The sequence below is a fragment of the Ananas comosus genome, unplaced genomic scaffold (genome assembly GCF_001540865.1).
Source record: "Ananas comosus cultivar F153 unplaced genomic scaffold, ASM154086v1, whole genome shotgun sequence".
Lineage (NCBI taxonomy): Eukaryota > Viridiplantae > Streptophyta > Magnoliopsida > Poales > Bromeliaceae > Ananas > Ananas comosus.
Genome location: NW_017893392.1, coordinates 51,600 through 60,004, shown reverse-complemented (window position 1 = coordinate 60,004; position 8,405 = coordinate 51,600).

Below are 8,405 nucleotides of genomic sequence, written 5' to 3'. Positions count from 1 at the left end.
TTAGAAAGATTTCAATGTGTAGTGAGGTTTGGAGAGCTATGTATTTTGGATGAAAATTGTATTCTTAAAGAAAATGAGAACTATTGTAATATTTAGCAAAGTATTCTCTTTATTTCACTTTGTTTATCTGTGATCTGTTAATACCGAATTTTGCCATTTGCGAAATTGAGTGTAGATGATATGTGAACCTCCCACATGTAAAAGGTTTAAAGAATTTAACACAAAGTTTGAGAGTGATCGAATTCGAAACAAAATGTGCATTGAACCGGCGAAAATAGCTTTTTTGACTTGCTGTACTGCGACAGCATTAGTTTACGCGTATATTCAATGCAAACTGGCAATTTTGAGTATTTCGGTAATTTCATCTTGATACCTATCTACTTGACCCAGCCGACCAGGAGCTTTGTGATGTTGCTGAGACAGAAAAAGCTTACCATCTTTCTCGAGCTTCTCTCTCTAAGATTTTTCTCTCTTTACAAAAAGTCCGTGCGTTTTGCACGTTGTGTCGCCGGAAAGCGTCCTCCGTCTTTCTTATTTGGGATGTTGCTGAGACTTGTGACATGTGGAAGAGTACTTGGACGGTTTCGCAGCTCTGGACAATTGTTTAATGTTGAAAGCTTAATAGAGATAATAACTCATCTATAGGATATGTCTATATAGTCGAATCGAGTATATTGATTTACAAGATTTGTTACCGCTGTTTTAACGCTGAGATTTCAGCATGTGAAAAATGAGTTAACTATCTTTGTGATGAACCCCTTAATCAAGGGATAAGCTATGTTAAGCTTACGTAGCAATAAATTATTCATTATGATTTAATTGGAATAAAGGGGTTTGGCCGTATTGATGCAGTTTGGGATTACTTCTTCGACAGTTCAGTTTTCGATATTAAATTTGAGGCTTATTCGGTTGATTGAGGTTGTGAAGGTGTTCTATCTTGAGTTACCTGGATTTTAAGCTTCTACAAACTGATTTAGTTAGGCTAATCGATTATAAAGCTTGAGTGAGCATTGTGTCTTTACGGGTATGTTCGAAGTGAGCTGTGACCTTGAGACCCGCTTCGCTTGCTCGGAAGCCTCTTGGGAAGCTTACGTAAGTATTGAAACTGACAATACAGGGATTGAGCTTCCATTGTATTTATTGAGATTGGCCGAAGTATACTTTAATATCGTTTAATGCAACTCTTTTTCATTTTCAGTCAGGTTGAGGCACAAAGGGGTGACACTGTGGAATTCTTTTAGTCTGATTTTTTGACTTTAGTACTAGGTGGCTTTTGACCTAAACAAGCAAAGTTGGAATCTCCCCTATGTTATATATGGTACTATGAATGTAGTTCGCAATCGATTAGTGTGAATACTTGCGATTACTGAGGACGGAAATACTTTAAATGTTTATTATAGAATTTTGATTTAGTTTGATATTAGAACCTTTATGAAGTAAAGAGCATCCATGCATAAAAATATTATTGCATCAGAAGTATTCTTGTTTAGTTAAATGAACAAACAAGAGATAATTTTTAAAGTAGAGAGACTACATAATAACATATTTATGATCATGTCTAATGTTTGTAGAATGATGATGAACAATGTAGATGCACTTATACAGTAGAGATACAATAACATTCTCCTTTGATCTAAAAGTAAGAACAATGAAATCTTTGGACTATTCTTGTAGTGCATGATATGGAAAAATCTAATGCTGTAAATTAGCATACTACTGCAATGGCTTACTCAAACTAATGATTCCTAGTTTGTTGTTCATATTTGTGGTTGAATTACGATCAGAGATCGAGTTAAGAACTTGCATTGAAATATAAAATTGTGACATGTGGAACAATGACTTTGTTGCTTGCCATTGTCAATTCGACAGCTTGTTAGGTAGCTCCTACAACCGGCACTCGTTTGCCTACGCGACAGTTGCTCGCCGTGCGGATTGGGGTGCCGAAGGGATTCCGTGGGGATGTAACTACCACGGCCATTAGGGGCGGCCAAGCTGGATACTTTTTGTAGAGTCCCTGTGAATGAAGATAGTAACTACAATAAAGGAAGTAATGAATTTATTAATTAAAGTTACAGATGTCATTTCAGTTTGTGCTTAATTCTTTTTGTCATGATTAAGAAATTGCCATATCCCTATTATGACATAATGATTCATTACTGTAAGAATACCTATTAATTTGACATCTCATTATGTTACATCATTGCTTAACATCTAGGCAATTATCGTTTTTTGTTTCAATTATACATATTGACCTAAGTGTGTAATTCGCCGAGGCTGCATGAGGCATTACCCACTGGGAACTATTGTTTATAGTTCTCACGCCCTTTTGGTGGTTGTTTTTACAGAGCCTGTTACAGGAGAGGCTAGGGATCGTGGCAAGGGAGTCGCGCCTAGCTAGGGACTACTAGGAGCGTGCTAGTCGATCACCTTGCTACTCGGGCTACGGCCGAGGGTGATGGCCCTATATATATAGAGAGACCACCATTGTACCTAATTTTTGTATACCCCATATTGTATATTTCACTCCTTGGACAGACTCTACAGTTGTGATACTTTCTCTTATAGTTGAGATTTTGGTTTATGTACTCATAGTATTGTCGACTTGTATTTTTGCTCTGATATCAGGTTAGGACTTTCTTTGTTTTACTTCCTATCGATTTGCTTCTGTAGACGCCTTATATACTGCAGGTGTATGGCGGGTCTGTGCACGTACCGAATATGCTTCCGCTTGTACCCGGGCGTGACAGGATCGCTTGCTCTTTGTGTTGTTGGCATTGTTTGTGCCCCGGTGAATGTGTATGCTTAGAATTTAATTTCCTGGGTAAATTCTTGTACACATTCTTGTTGTTAAGCATTGGGCGGATAGGGGAGGTGCTGTCCGTTCGGCGGCCCACCGCCGCGGCCGAACCGTGCCAAATTGGTAGTGGATTCGGGGCGGGGCGTGACACTCTCTTTTGTGCACTTGTATGTATACTTGTATTACTTGCTCTTATTGTTTAGCACTTGTGGTGCTTCTCTCCTTGTTAGATTGGATCATGTATGTATTGAATTGTTCCTGGGCGAATTCTTGTACATGATCTCGTGGTTGAGCCTTGGGCGGACAGGGGTGGTGCTGTCCGTTCGGCGTCTGTTTGACGCGCCCGAACTAGCCAAACTGGCGGTCTCGGGGCGTGACAGGTTAATAGGGTGTTGGAGACTAGAGAGCATCTTTGCTCGAGTTGTCGGAGGGAGTCAATGAGTATTCGGTGGGTTTGACCTCACCGAAATGGATGAATTCCTTCTATGTTCTTGTTCTTATCCTAGAATTGGAAATCATTCATAAATATATGCTAGTGGCATCGTAGTTGAGTTTTTTGAGGGTTGAGTACCGGTACCTGAGTGTGGTACCGGTACCTAAGAGGGTTGACAGATTGCGTAGCTCTTGGGTTGGAGAAACTGGAACTGGGTACCGAATAGCATTTAGCTAGTACCGGTACACTGTGTTAAAACCCAGCTGACAGCGCTCGGGTTTTAGCTGTTTAAGCGGTACTCAATGCGGCAGAATGAGTTGGTAAGAAATTTTTTAGTAATTTTGCAGTTGAGGTTATCATTTTAATCCCCAAACCGACAAGCTGGGTTCTTTGTGCTTAAGCTTGGACGAAAATAGGGTAAGTTTCCTTCTTTCTCTCTCTAGATTCCATTCCAACTTTTGGATGGAAATTGATGGATTTAAGCTCTTCTCTTCTCCTTATGATAGCTGTTTTGAAGTTCTCGGAGGAGCTGAAGAAGCGAAGAAGGAGATATTCCAGAGGATAATTTCCAATCTTAGCACAAGTGTGAGCCCAGCTTGGAGCTTTGGTGTCACGCCCCGGGACCCGCCAATTTGGTTGGATTCGGGCACGCTGACAGACCGCCGAATGGACAGAGTCTCCCCTATACGTCCTAGGCATCACAATCCATACATTTCACGATGTTCCAACTAGGAACATAATTCAACATACAGATTGCATAAGGAAGTATCAAAAAAATAAATACTATACTATTACAAGCATTCAACTCACAAGCATTTGAACATATTGCATTTTTGCTTACATTCAACTTCCAAATTACAATCTAGTTATTACAAATTTATTACAAGTTTGTTACACTCATTTCTAACCCCTAAGCTAAGTCATTTCGGGGTACCGCTATCTCTGGTCTCGGGGTAGGGCGCTATCTATAGAGCTACGCCCTTTTCTCGCACCGCCGCGCCGCTCGCGTGTGAACCTAAAACCCCCAAAACCACACGGGGGTGAAAACTATATAATTATAGTTCCCAGTGGGTACGGCCCCCAAAGGAAGAGCTCGATCCACCAGGTCCAAGGAGGCACTGCAACATGTTACTCCAACAGATATCCAACAGATATTTATGCAAGTATTGAAATACATGTTATGCCTCTTAACATGCAATATGAAAATCATGCAATTATGCAATCAACTAGTAGATCAATTGATCCTACATTCAACTCTGCTATCCATAGCTCATGTCATCTAGCTTTTAAGGTTTCTATTACCTTAGGCTCACAACTCAAGTCCAACTTACTTCTAAGGTCTCTGTTACCTTAGCTCTTGTCATTTATCACTAGCTTTTAAGGTTTCTACCACCTTAACCAAGCTATCCACACGACTGGCCTCGAGTCAATCATCCACGGACTACCGCGCTGTCACGCCCCGTGCCCCGCCTATTTGGTCGGATTCTGGTACGCCGACAGACCGCCGAACGGATAGAGTTTTCCCTGTACGTCCTAGGAGTCGCAATCAATACAATACAAGGGTTCCAACCAGGAACAGTATTCAACATTCAGACTGCATAAGGAAGTATCAAAAATATAAATAGCTAACTATTACAAGCATTCACATGCATGCTTTATACATCCCAATTACATATTACTTTCAAAATACAATCTAAGTTATTACAAATTTATTACAACTTTTACTTTTTCCTTCCCTCTACCCCTAGGCTATGCCGACTCGGGGTACCGCTATCTCGGTCTCGGGGGTAGGGCACTATCTATGAAACTACGCCTTTGCCTTGCGCCGCTGCGCCGCTCACGTGCGAACTTGCAACACCCCAAAATAACGTGGGGTGAGAACCAACTCCATGGTTCCCAGTGTGTACGGCTACCCAAGGAAAAAGCTCGACCAATAGGTCCAAGGAGGCACTGCAATCATGTTAGTCCAAAAACATCTATAGATATATATATCATCATGTTATTATGCAACTAACAGATAACATGCCTCGCAATATGCAATGTGAATATATGCAATCAACTAGTAGATCTATTGATTCTACGTTCAACTTTGCTATCTTTGGCTCATATCATTCATCTCTAAGGTTTCTACTACCTTAGGTTCACGATTCAAGTTTCACTTGCTTCTAAGGTTTCTATTCCCTTAGCTCATGCCATCTATCTCTAGCTTTCAAGGTTTCCACTACCTCATCTAAGCTATCCACCCGACTCGGCTTCGAGTCAATCATCCGCAGATAATCCGCGCACTAGCTGCACCTCAGCCTACCGCCCTTCGTGACTTAGCCCCATATAGAAATCGTCGCACACGCTGAATGGGCTTAAGCCACTGTCACGCCCCGGGACCGATACCAATTTGGCCCGACCAGAGCACGTCAAACAGACGCCGAACGGACAGAGTTTCCCCTATCCGCCCAAGGCTCATCACATGTACAAAATTCAAACAAGAATTGCACTAGCGGAAACATACACNACAAACGGCTTACACGAGGGTAAGCAATAGCCATTAGTGAAAGAAAGGAAAACTAAACATTCTGTAACACACTGGACCTTTGCAAATTGCGAGGTTCGAGTGTTTGGTTGTATTTCGAGCTTTTCCACANCTCTCCCACTAGGGACCGGTCCCCGAGAGCTGAAAACCTGCAGAATGCAGATTTCACAATTTTAGCTCTCGAAAACCTCCCGTAACTCACTTTTGGTCATTTCAACACCTTCGGACTTTCCGAAGTGTACCATCCTCGCACTTTGGTCAACTTGACTAAAGTTCGATATTTATTTTCCGAATTTTCCGTACATTACAGCCACCTAGCGGCCTAATTCACAATCGGCTTAACCATCTGGCGGCGAAATCGTCGTACACGCCCAGCCATGTTTCAAGCCTCCGGGTGGCGAACACTGTACACACACCCAATCCATCTTGGTATCAATCTCAGCGGCGAAATCGTCGCACACACCCTAGCCTTGATACCGAGGTCATCTCAAGTCCTGGGATTCCGGAATCCACTTCCACAGGTCAAGGGTCCATATCCAACCCTATACTGTCGACCTATCTAGGTTCGACCAAGAACATCCTAGTAGCTGCTGCCACTATGCTCAACAACCTAGGTTCAATGCCACTCTAGGTTTACTACATGTCATAAGCTAGGTTCCAACACTCTAGGTTCCATATCATTCATGTCCGACCTATGTTTATTAACACTAGGTTCTATGTCATTCCTGATCAACCTATGTTCACGGCACTAGGTTGGATGCCACTCACCTAGATCTATTTGACTCTAGGTTCATTCACAACCTATGTTCTTTAACACTAGGTTTAATGCCACTCGATCTATTCGACATCCTAGTTGTCCAATCGAGCATTTCACACTACTATTTTCCATTGTCGAGTTCTCTACTCACTCTAGGGTTATCGATCCCATTCACATGCATATGTACCCAGCATATCCTCACAATGCTAATCATGCATTCATGCAATTACCTAGCATTTACATATCATGCTCATCGTGCATTTTAGTATTTCTACATTATGTTATTAACATACATTCTTTAGTATTTACTACATGCATCGTCTAGCATTCATATGCATCAACATGAATTCACATTTCTCTTAGACGTAACGGCGACCTATTCGTTTCGGTAAGCACAACCCACCTTAGTTTGCTCTCCGATTGCTTGTCGACACTTGCAATCGGCCTCCCGCGGCACTCGGCACCCGGTTTGGCCTGATCTTGCCAACGCTCAACAACCGTGCGTCGCCTTGCAGTTCCGGGAATTATAGGTCTTCAGTTAGTTGCCACGACGCCCGGAATCCGTTTTCACAATTTATGGACGCCGCCTCGGTCCTCCAGGTGGAAACGAAGCTAAATCCTCCATTTCTTCAATATCTTCGCGTAGGCTCGACGAATCGCTGAACTGACCTCGCCAACGCGTTCGTACACCTAGCAATTAGGTTAACAAAGGGTCAATTGAGATCAAACTTAACTATTTACAAAAACCCCCTTTTGGATGCCCTAGATGCTACTAACGCCAAATCCATCAAATCCTTTTATGAATTAGGTATCAATCATCTAGATAGCATGCTAGGGTTCCATCTAAACCATTCTTAGAGTACACAAACTAAACTCTAAGAAATCACCATTGTTGCTTCAAGAAGCTTACCTATCCAAGCTTGCTCCAAGCACAAGAAGAAGAAGATAAAGATGGCTCTCTTTCTCCTTGTCTTCTTCTTCTTCCTTCCCTCCTCCTTGCTCCCTCTTTGATGAGAGAGAGAGAGAGCTATTCTAGAGAGAGTGAGAGAGAGTTTAGGGTTTAGTTGTGAGGGAGAGAGGGAGAGAAATGAGAATAACCCCTCTCATATAACCCCTCTAATGCAACATTGCAAATAGGCCTCTCAACTTCCCCACTCATGCACGGCCCATTCTGGGCAGACTCGGGCTACGGGGACCGGTCTCTTCAGCGAGGGACCGGTCCCTGAGAGTAATACTCCACAGGAAGCAGGCTGCTGCTGCCTCCACACGCACACAGGGACTGGTCTCTCCCAGAGGGACCGGTCCTCGAGAGCAAATCTCTCGTAGGACACTCCAAACCCAAATCCTATGCTCACGGGAACCGGTCCTTGTCTGAGAGATCGGACCCCTGAGGACCGGTCCTTGCCTGAGGGACCGGTCCCCGAGAGCACAAAAGCTGCAGTCTTAGCAAAATTGCCCCAGCTCGATCTCGAAGACCCCTCGCAATACACTTTATGCATTTTTTATGTCCTCAGCTTTTCCTAAGGGCACCCAATCGACAATTAGTCGATTCTAATCGAAGTTCAACTCTCGTATTTCGAGAATTCACTTCCTTACACGTGCACTGGCTGCTATAACAGCCTACCGCACTCCATGACTTAGCTACCTGGCGGCGAAATCGTCGCACACGCCCAACACTGGTTCAAGTCACCTGGCGGCATAATCCAATAACCGGCTTAACTATCTGGTGGCGAAATCGTCGCACACGCCCAACAATGGTTTAGCCCGGGCGGCGAAATCATCACACATGCCCAACACCTCCTCTCGGTGTTCCATAAGTTCTGGGATTCCGGAATCCAGTTCCACATCTCAAGGGTCATCTGCAAACCCTATAGTGTCGTGTTACCACTAT